Raw genomic sequence first — 13,418 nt, forward strand, 5'->3', positions numbered from 1 at the left:
AAATTTATAGATTTCTTTTACTATATTTTCAATGCTTTGGCTAGTAATTAATCCATGATTATTCGGACAATAAATAAGCCCAATTCTTGCATACAATAATCTAAGATAATCATATATTTCGGTAACAGTTCCAACAGTAGATCTCGGGTTATTATGAGTAGTTTTTTGTTCGATAGATATCGAAGGACTAAGACCCTCGATAGAGTCAACTAATGGTTTATTTGTTCCACCTAGAAATTGTCTAGCATAAGATGAAAGAGAGTCAACATATCTTCTTCTTCCTTCTTCATAAATTGTGTTAAATGCTAAAGAAGATTTGCCTGAACCAGATACACCAGTAAAAACAATTAACTTATTTTTTGGTAATGTTAAAGAAATATTTTTTAAATTATTTTCTCTTGCCCCTTTGATTATAATGCTGTTTTTAATCATAAGTAATTAAAGTTTTAATCAATTATTTCAATTTTAAACTCGTCTTTGGGAAGTCTAGTTTTTGAAGTTAATATATGATTTTTTTTATCAAGTCTACCCAAAGCAAGAGCCACAACAACCTCTTGATCTTGACAAATTATCTTATTTTTATGAAGATAATTGTCAAGAGCTTTTTTATCAATTCCACCATGAGGACATGTATCAATGTCTAATACAGCCGCGCTAGCAATAGCAACACCTAGATGTATATAAACTTGATTGTACAAATAACATCTTATTTTTTCAATATCTTTTCCATTATCAAAACGTTGATTTCATAAATTTACAAATTTTTGATGATAAGCATCTTTTAATTCAAATGTATTTTCTTTAAATTTATTTTCTACTGTTTTAGGTCAAGTTTTTTCTAAAATAATTTCAGGTTTATCAGTGATAAAAATAATATGAGCACTAGCTTCTCTATAATTATCTTGATTATAGAAAGCATCGACCAAATCATTTTTAAATTTGCCATTTTTAAAAATAACAATTCTTGTATTTAATAAACCCATACTACTAGGGCTATGTCTAATACTTTCAACCAATTTATCCAAGGTTAAATCATCTATTTGGTGATTAGGGTCAAATCTTTTAGCACTAACTCTATTTTTCATTAATTTTTCAATATCTATATAATCATTTTTATTCATAATTTATCATTTTAAGTTATTTAATTTTAATGTAATATTTTATTAAAAAAATAAAAGTCTTTGATTGATATGATTTTCTATAAATAATATATATTAGATATAAGAAAGGCATTTGATATATTTGTAAATAATAGTATTTATGAGTAGCTTTTTACTTAATTTTATTAAATAAACCAAACAAGAATTAAAACAATATATAAACAAAATTTTAAATAATAATAAGCTATACCGATTAAATTATTAACAAATTATTACACATAGAATTGAAAGTTTATTAATATAAAAATATAAAAACAAGAATTTTATATGATTAGAAATATAATTATTAGTATAAACCTCTAATGTATTTATTACTAAAACATTTCGAATTAAATAGAAAACTAACTAATTTAATAAAAACTGATTTGCCTATTCAAACTAAAAAGCAATTATTAATCTTATTAACAAAAGAATTTCATAAATATTTATTGTTTTGAAAGTTTTTATTAGTTGTTGTTTTATTTGCATTTTTCAAAATAATAAGTTGTTTTATTGATTTATCAAATTTGAATGAACCATTTAAATGAGTCTATTTATTTTTAATACTAAAAGAGTTTATATTAATATTAAAATTGATTTTACTTTCAATTTATAATAAAAAAAGTTATATAAGTTTTTCTATGTTTTTTAAGATTTTTTATAAAAGTGTTGATAAAGAGTTTAAAAACATAAAAAACTATTCAAGTTTTAAGTGAATTTATCAAAAAATAAGCTTTTTTGGGATATTACCTTTTTTATTTTCTATTGAAATAAACAAAACTATTGTAGATTACTTTTTAAGAAACCAACTTTCTAATCCTATTTTTGAAAGCTAACTATTATGATAAAAGATAAAAATATAGAAAAAGATACTCTGATAGCATTTATTAATTCAATTATTAGGCTAAAGATGAAGTTTTGAAAAATAATAACACTTCCCATATTTTTTATTATTTTAGTAATTTTTCCAACAAGGTTACTTTTGACTTTATCTAGAATAGATGAAACTAAAGCACAGAATTTTTCAAAACACCTTGATTTGATAACCCAAATAAACCTATGAATATTTATGTTTTTGTTGTTTTTAAACACTTTTAAATACATAAAAATTTTTATATTAAGAAAATTGTTGTTTTATTTAACTTTTGAACCATTTAACAATAATCTAATTAAAAAATGGATAAAGATAAATTTTAAATTTGTGATCATAGACAAAGAGTTAAGTGTTTTCATTAGAGTTTATAATAAAGCAACTAATTTGTGAGTAGCACCAGATATTTTTAGATCTAATGTTGAGAAAGAAATTTATAAAAACTTAAAATCTTTACTAATTTAGTTTTAAATCCTTAATAAATTTAGTTAAACTTCATAAATAATAAATATATAAAATACCAATTAAAGTTGGAACTGCAACAAATATGAGAAAATAATCTCGTAGTTTCATAAAAATAATTTTTAGAAATCTTTCAAAAAATTACTATTTTATTTAACATCATTAGAATTTATAATATTTTTTATAATGATTAATAAAACAACCCCCCCCCTATTAATCCAACTTGACTAAGATTTAAAAATTCAATTTTTGCTTTTGGTAAAGCTTTATTAGTTCCGGTCTCTATAGTCCCGCTTTTAGCCTTGATTGGTGTAATTGGCTATGGTTTTCAAGCAATGGGAGCACAATTTAAGATCGAAAATAAAACTTACAAAGCAATAGGCGATGGAATAAAAAATATTGGAATGATTGGTATTACCAATATCGATTTTTTATTTGCTATAGGTCTAACTGCTGGTTTAGCCAAAAAAGAAAAGCTATCAGCGGCTCTATCAGGCTTGATGGCATTAGCAGCTTTATATTTTTCTAGTGCTTTCATGTTAAGTTTAATGGGTATAACTGCAAAGGATGGTAAAGATAACAAAGAAATTGCTGCTATTTTAAAGGGAACAATAACTCGTTTTGGTGTAACAGGATGATCTTATGGGGCCTTAGGAGGAATTTTGGCAGCTTTAATGGCTTTTTGAGTTCATAAACATACTTACAAAATTAAATTCCCCCAAGTTTTTAGTTTCTTTGGTGGGCCTCGTTTTTCTCCTGTTGCTACCACATTTGTAGTTTATACATTTGGGTTATTGCTAGCTTTTATTTGAGTTTATTTATCTAAGGGAATTGTATGAGTGGGAGAAAGTATTTCACCAAATAAAATTGGGGCTGCTGCACCATTTTTATATGGTTTTTTTAATCGTGTATTAGTACCTTTTGGATTACATCAAATTCTTAATAATTTATTATATTACACTGAAGTTGGCGCTAAATCTTTCAAAGACTCAAATGGTAATACAGCAACTGGAATATATGGTGTAGCCATAGCAAAGCTTTTTGATGATAATTGAACTGATAAATTAACTAGTAAAGATACTTGAATTATTAACGGGACTTTTCCAACAAATATTTTTAGTTTAACAGGAATTGGGGTGGCTATTTATTATGCTTGTCCAAAACAAAATAGAAAAAAGATTTTTGGCGCAATTTCTTCAGGTATTTTAGCTTCAGCAATTAGCGGAGTGACTGAACCGATTGAGTTTATGTATTGTTTTATTGCCCCATATATGCAATTAGTTCATGCACTTTTAATGGGATTAGTTTATATGTTTATGTATATTTTTGGGTTCAGTGCAGTCTCAACTAGAGGAAGTGGAATTATTACTTTCTTACTAGTTAATGGATTAGGTTGAACCAAAATTACTAAACCTTGAGGATTATTTATAGTAGGACCTATTGCTGGAGTAGTTTATTTTGTTATTTTCTATTTTGCTATCACTTATTTTGATATTCAAACTTTAGGTAGAGAAAAAGAAGAAATTGCTAGCAATCAAGGATTAAGAGAAATAAATAATGATAATAATCTAAATTTAGCTCAAATCATTGTTAAATCTCTTGGTGGAAAAGACAACATTCTAAATGTTTCAAATTGTGCAACTAGGCTAAGAGTGAAACTAAAAGATATTAAATTATTTGATCCAGTTTTGATTAAACAAACCAAAAATTATGGTCAATTAATTTCAAGTAATGAAATTCAAATTATTTATGGAACTAATGTTATTAACATTGCTTCAGATGTAAAAGAACTATTAAATATTAGTGATTAAAATTTTGAAAATATTTTAAAATTGCTAATAGTGAAAAAAATAAATCTACCAATTAGACAATGGAATAAACGAGATATTTTTCGTTTATTTTATGTTTTATTTTTTTTTTATGTTTTGACTTATGCTACTTTATTATTAATCATATTTTTTAACTACTTAGTATATTTATTTTTTGATAGTGTTAGAGGTGGCAATGAACACAATTCTTTTATTAAGAATTTATTTAACAATAAATGAAAAGAACTTACATTTTATTTCCCCCTATGATTTATTTTTTTTAATTATGGTTTGCATCTTTTGCAAAAAAAATACGGGTTAGTATGGCTGCAATTTTTAATATGATTAAATTTTGTTATTTTATTAATTTATTTTTTAATTATGGTAATAATTTAAACTATGGAATTAAAAGATTTAAATATAGCATTAGAGTCTAATAAAACATACTTATTAATTTTTACAACTTCTTGATGCGGAGATTGTAAAGTGTTAAAAAAATTTATTGGTGATTCTAAAATAATCAGCTCCTTATCTAAAAAAGATTTTGAAATTATAGAAATAAATGCTGAAGAAAAAAATTTACTAAGAACTTCCGATTTTTGGAAAGTTGAAAAAGTACCGTCTTGTTATATAATAAAAAATGAAAAAATAAAATTTTTGGGTTATGAATATATTCCCATTAGTTATATAGAAAAAGAAATAAAAGAGGTGATGGAAAATGAAAATTTTAGTAATGAGCGATAGCCATGGTCAATTACAATTAGTAAAAAATATACTGAATAAGTATGAATGTGATTATTCGTTTGATTTAGGTGATTCTTTATTAGAAGAACAACAAATAGCTTCTTTATTTACACATTACGTTGAAGGCAATGTGGATTATTGGAATAAAGACAATGAGTTTGAAAAGTTTGTAAACCTTGAAAATAAAAAAATAGGTTATATTCATGGTCATACAGTTGGAAATGGTTATGATGATGGTTTAGAAAATTACTATAACAATTTATTTGAATTTGCTAAAAAACATGAGTTGAATATCTTGTTTTTTGGTCATTCCCATGTTCCATATCATGAAACTAGAGATAATATTACCATTATAAACCCTGGTTCAGTTACAGAACCTCGTTCTCCAAAAGGCAAAACTTTTGCTATAGTTCAACTTTTAGAAAGTGACAAAATTAAAGTTGAATTTATAAATGTTGAATAATTATTAGTTTTTTAAAGTTTTTTATAAATATTTAGTTTTAAGAAGAAATTTATTTAATTAATATATTGTATAGGTCAAAGTTCATATAGATACTTTGATCTATTTTTTATTTTTATTTTAATGAATATCGGTCTTAGTTTTTAAAAAAATGACCTATGTTTTTTTAATAAATTATTAATAGTTAGTTGTGCCCAAACATATTAAGCAGGATTTTCTAATAAGCGCATTAGTAAAATAAATTATGAAAAGTAATTATATTATTCATTAGTTTAACCATTAATGTGTAACTTCTACCAATTGTTTTAGATATCTGAATTAAAAAAAGGAGATAGATGATTGGTAAATATTTGGTTTTTAGTCTATTTAGTTTAAGTTGCATTTTACCTAATAATTTAATAGTTTATGATAAAGACAAAGTTAAAAAAATATATGGTAAAGATTTAGAAGATGAAACACAAAAAGAAAAGAATTTATCTAATAGTTTGAATCGCGATGAAGCAAAACCTATAGATAAAGACAAACCTAAAGAAAAAAAAGTTGTTAGTCTTAATAATAATGGAGTTGATAATTTAAGCTTACCTAAACCAGAATCAAACAACAAGTTAGATATTCTAAACAAAAATCATAATTTAGAAGACAAAACTATTATTAACAATCAATTTAGATCAAGTAATCAAAGTAGAAGGTTTTATAAAGATATTTATTCTAGTTATAGTCATTCTTATAGTAAAGATGGGATGAGTTCTAGTTACTATCAAACAAGTTCTTTTATTTTATTAAAATGAAGTGATTATGCAAGCAGTTGGGATGAATTTAAAAAATATTATGGAAATCTTAATTTTGATTATTATGGAAAAGTTTCAGCTGTCAATAACTGAAAAATTGATGGTTATGATTATTCAAGTAGTAGTGCTAGTTGGAGTTTAAATTCAATAGAAAGTGGTACTGGATGACAAACAATACTTTCATATTCTAAGGATGTAAAATATGGATTTTGATATAAAACTAAAACTTTAAAAGGAATAGTTTATTACAAAGTATATAAATCTAGTAATTATATAAAAGGGCAATTTGACTTCACTTATAGTGGGGATAGTAATTTAAGCCATAGTAGTCAATATGTAAATTTTCAAGCATATATTAAAAATGTAAAAATTAAAAATACTTACAATTACTCTCATATTAAAAATAGTTTAAATAAACTAACTAACCAAAATGTTTGAATAGACGATGATAGTCCTAATGGTATTTCTAGTAAAAATGAATATAAATTTAATAGTAGGCTTAACCAAATAATTAGAAATAACCTGGGGAGCAAGTATTATGATTGATGAAAAAATGATTTTTATTATGACTATTATTATTCAAGCAAAATAGTTTATTTAAAAGTTAAATTTAATGATATAAATACTAATTCTGAAGTTGAGTGAAAGTTTAAATTAAATCTTAGAGTTAATTTTAATCAGAATGTTAAGCATTTGTTAAATAATAAACTGAACAACCAAACAATTTCACTCACTTATGACTACCCTACTAGTATTTCTAATAGTCAGAATAGGTCTAAATTTAATGACAAAATTACTAATTTATTAAAAGATTCTCTAGGTTATAGCAAATATCAAGAGTGAAAGGATTATATTAAAAGTTATGAATATGATTTTAACTACAATAAAGTAAGAGTTAATATAAACTTTAGGCATCCAGATAGTGGCTATTGAGTTAGTTGGAGCTTTAATATTTATTTAAAAATTTATTTTGATCAATGAGTTAAATCAGAGTTAGATAAGTCATTAAATAATAAGACTTTTACCATTAATTCTGACTATCCCACAAATATTTCCGATAGTAAAAATAAATCAAATTTTACTAATCAAATTAATAAATTTTTGCAAGATAAATTAAGAGATAAGTATCAATTTTGAAAAAACTATATTAAAGATTACGAATATGATTTTTATCGTAACAAAGTTAAAATTTATTTCAAATTTAATGATCAAAATTCAAACCAAAGTAGAGTTTGGACGTTTGAAGCAAAACTTAATATTAATTTAAATCAGTTTGTTAAGATACAATTAGAAAAAAAACTAAACAAAACAACTATTGAATACGAATCTGATCATTCTACTTCTATTTTAGAGTCTAATAATTTAAAAAAATCTGACGATTTGATTACTAGTAAAATCAAATCAATTTTAAAGGATGACAAGTATAGTTTGTGAGAAAAGTATATTCAAAAATATAGCTATGATGAAACTACTAATAGAGCTATCATAGTCATTAAATTTAATAATCCTAATGATAATAGAATTGTTTTATGAAAGTTTGAAATTAATTTAAAAGTTATTTTAACAAAGACTTATTGAGATAATTATTGAAAGAAATTTCATGAGAACAAAAAAGAAAGTTTGATATCAAGACTAAAAATAACGCCAGGGAAAGTAGTAAACCCTTCTAATCCGGACGGTGATTTAATAGATGATGAGCCAACTATATTAAATGACAAAAATATTTATAGCACTACTGCTTTTTTACGTTTCGATGCTTTAAAAGAAAATGATGAAAAAATGAAAATTAATGGGACTGAGATTGATGTTTTAGATTATCAATTTACTTACCAACTTATGGCAGATAATAATGTTAATAAACAATTTGAGATTGAGTTAACTGGTATAGATAAAAAAGAAAAGAACACACAATATACTTATAAAACTAACTATGTTATTAAGCAATTTATACCACCATTATTTTTGAAATGGTATGCTTGAGATCCTGATAAAACAGAAAACTATAAACAAAAAGAATTGATAACTCCTTTTTTAGAAAATAACAAACCGAATCCTAAGTACGATAAAGAAATAAATGTTAATACTGGAACTAAAACTCAAATAGTTTGGATTAAAAAGAAACCACCTAGCGCTTTTGCATCAGATCCATTAGATGGCAAAGGAAACTTAATTACAAACAATAAATTTGATAAAGGTTATTTAGTAGAAGCTTCTGTATCTCATAAAGGTATTTTAGAAAGTTTTGAAGATCCATGAATTAAAAAAATTGAAAGAACTAGTTTAGATCTAAAAACCTTTCAAGTAGCAAACAATTGAATAAAAGTAGATAGAAATAAAGAAGTTTATTTTTCTGAATCAGGTGCTTATTTATATCGCATTATTGATCAAAAAGATAATTATGGTTTTAAAGCGATAGTCATTGGAAATAACGATAAAGATGACAACTATCTTAAATTTTTAGATTTGGTAGATAACCAAAATCTGGCAATTAATTTTTGGAGTACTATTCAAGGGTATCATTTAAAAAGCTTTTTAGCGAAATACAAACATATCGAAGAACTAGACAATTTAACCTATGAGCAAATTCTTGGCTATTGAAAAGAATATGTTTCTGGTATAAAAACTAGATATATTAGTCTCGATATACATAAACATAATTTTATTGACTTATCTAGTTTAGACATTGATGATTTAAAGATTAACGACCACTTATTAACTCAAATTAGACAAAAAATTATTAATCATGCAAATAATCAATTAGAAAAATTTCAATTAAAAAATAATTTAGACTATCAAATTCTAGGGCTAGCCGACAGAAATTTATTAACTCTATTAGATTTTGACAAGCAAAAAAAAGCTAAATTAAAAATAACTGTTATAGCAATTACAACTAGTGAAAAAGCTAGAAATAGTTTAACTCTATCAATTTTAAATAGCCAATATTATGAAGATAAAAAAGCCTTTGACTTGAGTTTAATCAAGTTTAAACGTCAAATCCACAATTTTAGTAAATTTACTAGTAATGAACTTACAAAATGAATAGATGATTTTGTTAATAAGAACTTAAATAATTTTTATTATGAATATAAAAACTATCATTTCAAGCCTAAACAGGATTATCAAATTAATTTACCCAGTGATGATGAATTAGATAACTTTATTAAAAATAAAGATTATGAGTTAAAAATACAAATCAAATCAAATTTTGAATCATTAAAAGTAAAAGGTACAACTTATTTAGAGCTGTCGAATGACTTTAACAAACCTGAAATTCCAAAAGTAATTGATGATAATGATAAAGATGATGAAAGTGGTAATAAAGAAGATCCAAATGAAAAAGATAAACAAGATGATGAATTAGATAAAAAGAAAAACATTATTGTTGATTTAAATAAAATTAATTTCAAACGTCAAGTAGCAAACTTTTCTAAATTTGATAAAGAACATTTGAAAAACTTACTAAAAAATGAAATTGTCTCTACCTTAAAGAATTACTATGAAGACTATCAAATCCTAACACTAGAAGTAGACAGTGATTACAAAATTATTTTTCCTAGTGATGATGAAATACTAAAGTTTATCCAAACCAATGGAAGTGAATTAAAGATAACAATAGAAGCTCTTAATAACAATAAAGTTAGTGGGACTACCTATCTATATTTATTAAATGATTTCAATCAGTCTATTTTTGAAAAGATAGTTGAAGATAAAGAAAATGATAAGAATGATTTTGACATTATTGATCCCAATGATAAAGATAAAAATACCAAACAACCTGATGATAATGATAATTTAGAAAAAAATAAAAAAATTATTTTCAATTTAAATGACATTATTTTTAAGCGCCAAGTAGCAAACTTCTCCAAATTCAATGTCAAAAACTTAATAAAGCTACTAAATGATGAAATTACCAAAACCTTAAAAAGGTATTATCAAAACTATCAAATTCTAACTCTAGAACTAGATAAAGATTATGCTATTAATTTTCCTACTGATGATGAAATACTAAGGTTTATAAAAACGAATCAAGGTGAGTTAAAAATAACCATACGTAGTATTAATAAAGACAAATTAGAAGGAGAGACTTATTTAAATTTATTCAATGATTTTATTCAACCAGACTTTGAACAAATAATTGATGATAAAGATAACAAAATTGTTGATAAAAAAGATCCAGATGGAGAAGAGAAAAAAGAAGAAGATTTAGAAATAAACAAAAACAACATTCTTGATCTAAATGGTATTAATTTCAAACGTCAAATTGCAAACTTTTCTAAATTTAATAAAGAAGATTTAAAAAACCTACTAAAAGATGAAATTGCAAAAACTTTAAAAAATTATTATGAAAACTATCAAATCTTAACACTAGAACTAGATCAAGATTACAAAATTATTTTCCCCAGTGATGATGACATACTAAGTTTTATTAAAACTAATGGTGGTGAGCTGAATATTATTATACAAAGTATCAATAAGGATAAAGCAGAAGGGCAGACTAATTTAGAGTTATCCAATGATTTCAAGCAGGCTATTTTTGAAAAAATAATTGATAATAAAGATAAAAAAGATGAACAAATCCTAGACAAAAAAGATCCCGACGCTAAAGATAAAGATGTTAAAAAATGAATAGAAGAACCTAGCAGTCAAATCTTAATATCTTTCATAGTATTGGCGATTATTATGACTATAGTGATTGGGTTTATTCTAAAAAATAGATTTACTAAAGGAATTGGCGGAAGAAGAATTAAAAGAAAAAGACAAGATCAAAATATAAAAATAGAAGGAGTGAATTAGATATGAGAAATTTAATTCCAAAAGCGATTAGTAAAAATAAAATTACTGTTTGGAGAAATATAGGGATAGTAGATATTCTAATAATAGCTGGTTGGATATCTCTTATGGGTTTGTTTATTTTTGGTTTAGACATAGCTAACTGAACAAAAATACTATGCATAGTTCTTATTTCAATTTTTTCTTTACCTCTAATAATAGAAGTAAATGTTGGAGTAAAAGGTTGGAAAGCTATATATCTATTTTTTAAACACTTATTTGCGGTTAAAAAATATAAGATAAATACCAGAAATGATACAGCTTTGTTAGTTCCATATCAAAAAGTTGAAGATGATGACCTAATTAAAACTTATGGTGGATTTTATATTGGTGGTTTTGAAATAAAAGGTTTTGATATAACTCTAAACAGTAATCAAGAGCAAGAGAAATGGTTTGCAGGACTTCAAAGCGCTTTTAAACATGCTAATTTCCCATTTAGTATTATAAAACTTGACAGACCGCTTGATTTTAATCCAACTATTGTTTTTTATCAAAAACAATTAGCTAAATCAAATAAAGTTAATGATAAAGATGATTTATCTTTCCAAAATAGAAAAAAACTATTAGAAAATAGTATCAACCAATTACAAACTACTTTAATTGAAAATGGGAATAAAACTCAAAAGCATTTTTATGTATTTGTATATGATAAAAACAAAAATTTATTAAAAGAGAACTTGAAAAGTTTAATTTCTTCATTAGCTTCTGCTAATTTAGCTGGCTTTGAATTAAATAATTATGAGCTTACTAATATTTTGCATTTAATTTGAAATCCTTATCAAAAACCAATTAGTCAGGAAGAATTTATTAAAAATAAAGATGAACTAGCTCAATTATTATCGTTTAATAGTTTTAGCTTAAAGAAAAACCACTTTAAAGCTAATGATCTTTTTTATAGTATTCATAACGTTTATGATTACCATTTTTTAATAAAAGATTTGTGAGGAGCAGAGTTAGCTAATAACGAACAAACCATTGTTTTTAATGTTTGGCCTCAAGATAGAGAAAGTAGTAAAGAAGCACTAAATAAGGCCTTAAATAACACTAGAACTAGACTAGTTATGGCTAAGTCTAATGTTATTAGAAATGAGCTTGAATATGAAATTAATGCTTATCAACAGTTAATCGATAATATTAATGGTGCTAATGAAACTCTTAAGAATGTTAATGTTTTATTTTTGAATTATGGAACTAGTTATCAAAAATTAAAAATGAGTGAAAAGATTTTGAAAAAAGAGTTATCTAGCTTAGAAATAAAAGTCAATAATTTGGCTTATCGTCAATTAGAAGGTCTTGCTTCTTTATTGCCAAATTTGTATGAACCATTAATTAATAAATATGGCAGAGAAATACCTAGTGCTACTTTAGGGGCAAGCTTTCCATTTTTAAATAGTGGGATTTGTGATGAAAAAGGCCAATATTTAGGAGTTAATTATTATAATGAACCGATTGTTTTCGATCTATTTAAGTTAGATAAAAAAAGAAAAAACCATAATATGGCAATCTTTGGTTTATCAGGTTCTGGTAAATCTTTTACTTTGAAAAAACTAATTAGTTTTCACTTACAAATGCAAAGAAATGTAATAGTAATCGATCCAGAAAGAGAGTATCAAAAATTATGTAATAACTTTGGCGGTCAATGGATTGATACCGGGGATGCTCTATTAGGCAAAATTAATCCATTGCAAATTTTAGATAATAGCTTCAAAGATGAAAAAGAAAAAAATGAAAATAGTGCGCCATTATCAAACCATTTAAGATTGTTAATGCATTGGTTTAAAACTCTTTATCATGATTTTAGTGGTAGAGAACTTAGCGTTTTAAATAAATTTTTAATGCAATTGTATGCTAAATGAAATATTACTAATGAGACTAATTTAAGTGAATTGAATGCTAAAAAATTCCCTATTATAAATGATTTGATTGAGCTTTTAAAAAACTCTTATCAAGCTAATAAAGATGAGTTAGTTTTAGAGTTTATTAATTTACTTGAAACTGATTTTGGAATTAATGGTAAATATGAAAAATTATGAAATGGTTATACTACGCTAAATTTTGTTAATCAATTAGTTGTTTATGATGTTTTAACTTTATTTGAGCAAGATGAGCCGAAAGTTATTGCTGCTCAGTTATATTTAGTTTTAGCCTTTATTAAGCAAGAAGTAAAAAAGAATCGTTTTATTAATCAAAATGAAATAGTAATTATAGTTGATGAAGCACATTTGGCTATCGACAAAGATAACCCTGTTGCTCTAAATTTTATGTATCAAATGGCAAAAAGGATTAGAAAATATAAAGGTGGTTTGATCGTAGCTA

The sequence above is a fragment of the Stegodyphus dumicola genome, chromosome 10, assembly GCF_044657685.1.
Source record: "Stegodyphus dumicola isolate Sdum_Otavi_A_Nest chromosome 10, ASM4465768v1".
Lineage (NCBI taxonomy): Eukaryota > Metazoa > Arthropoda > Arachnida > Araneae > Eresidae > Stegodyphus > Stegodyphus dumicola.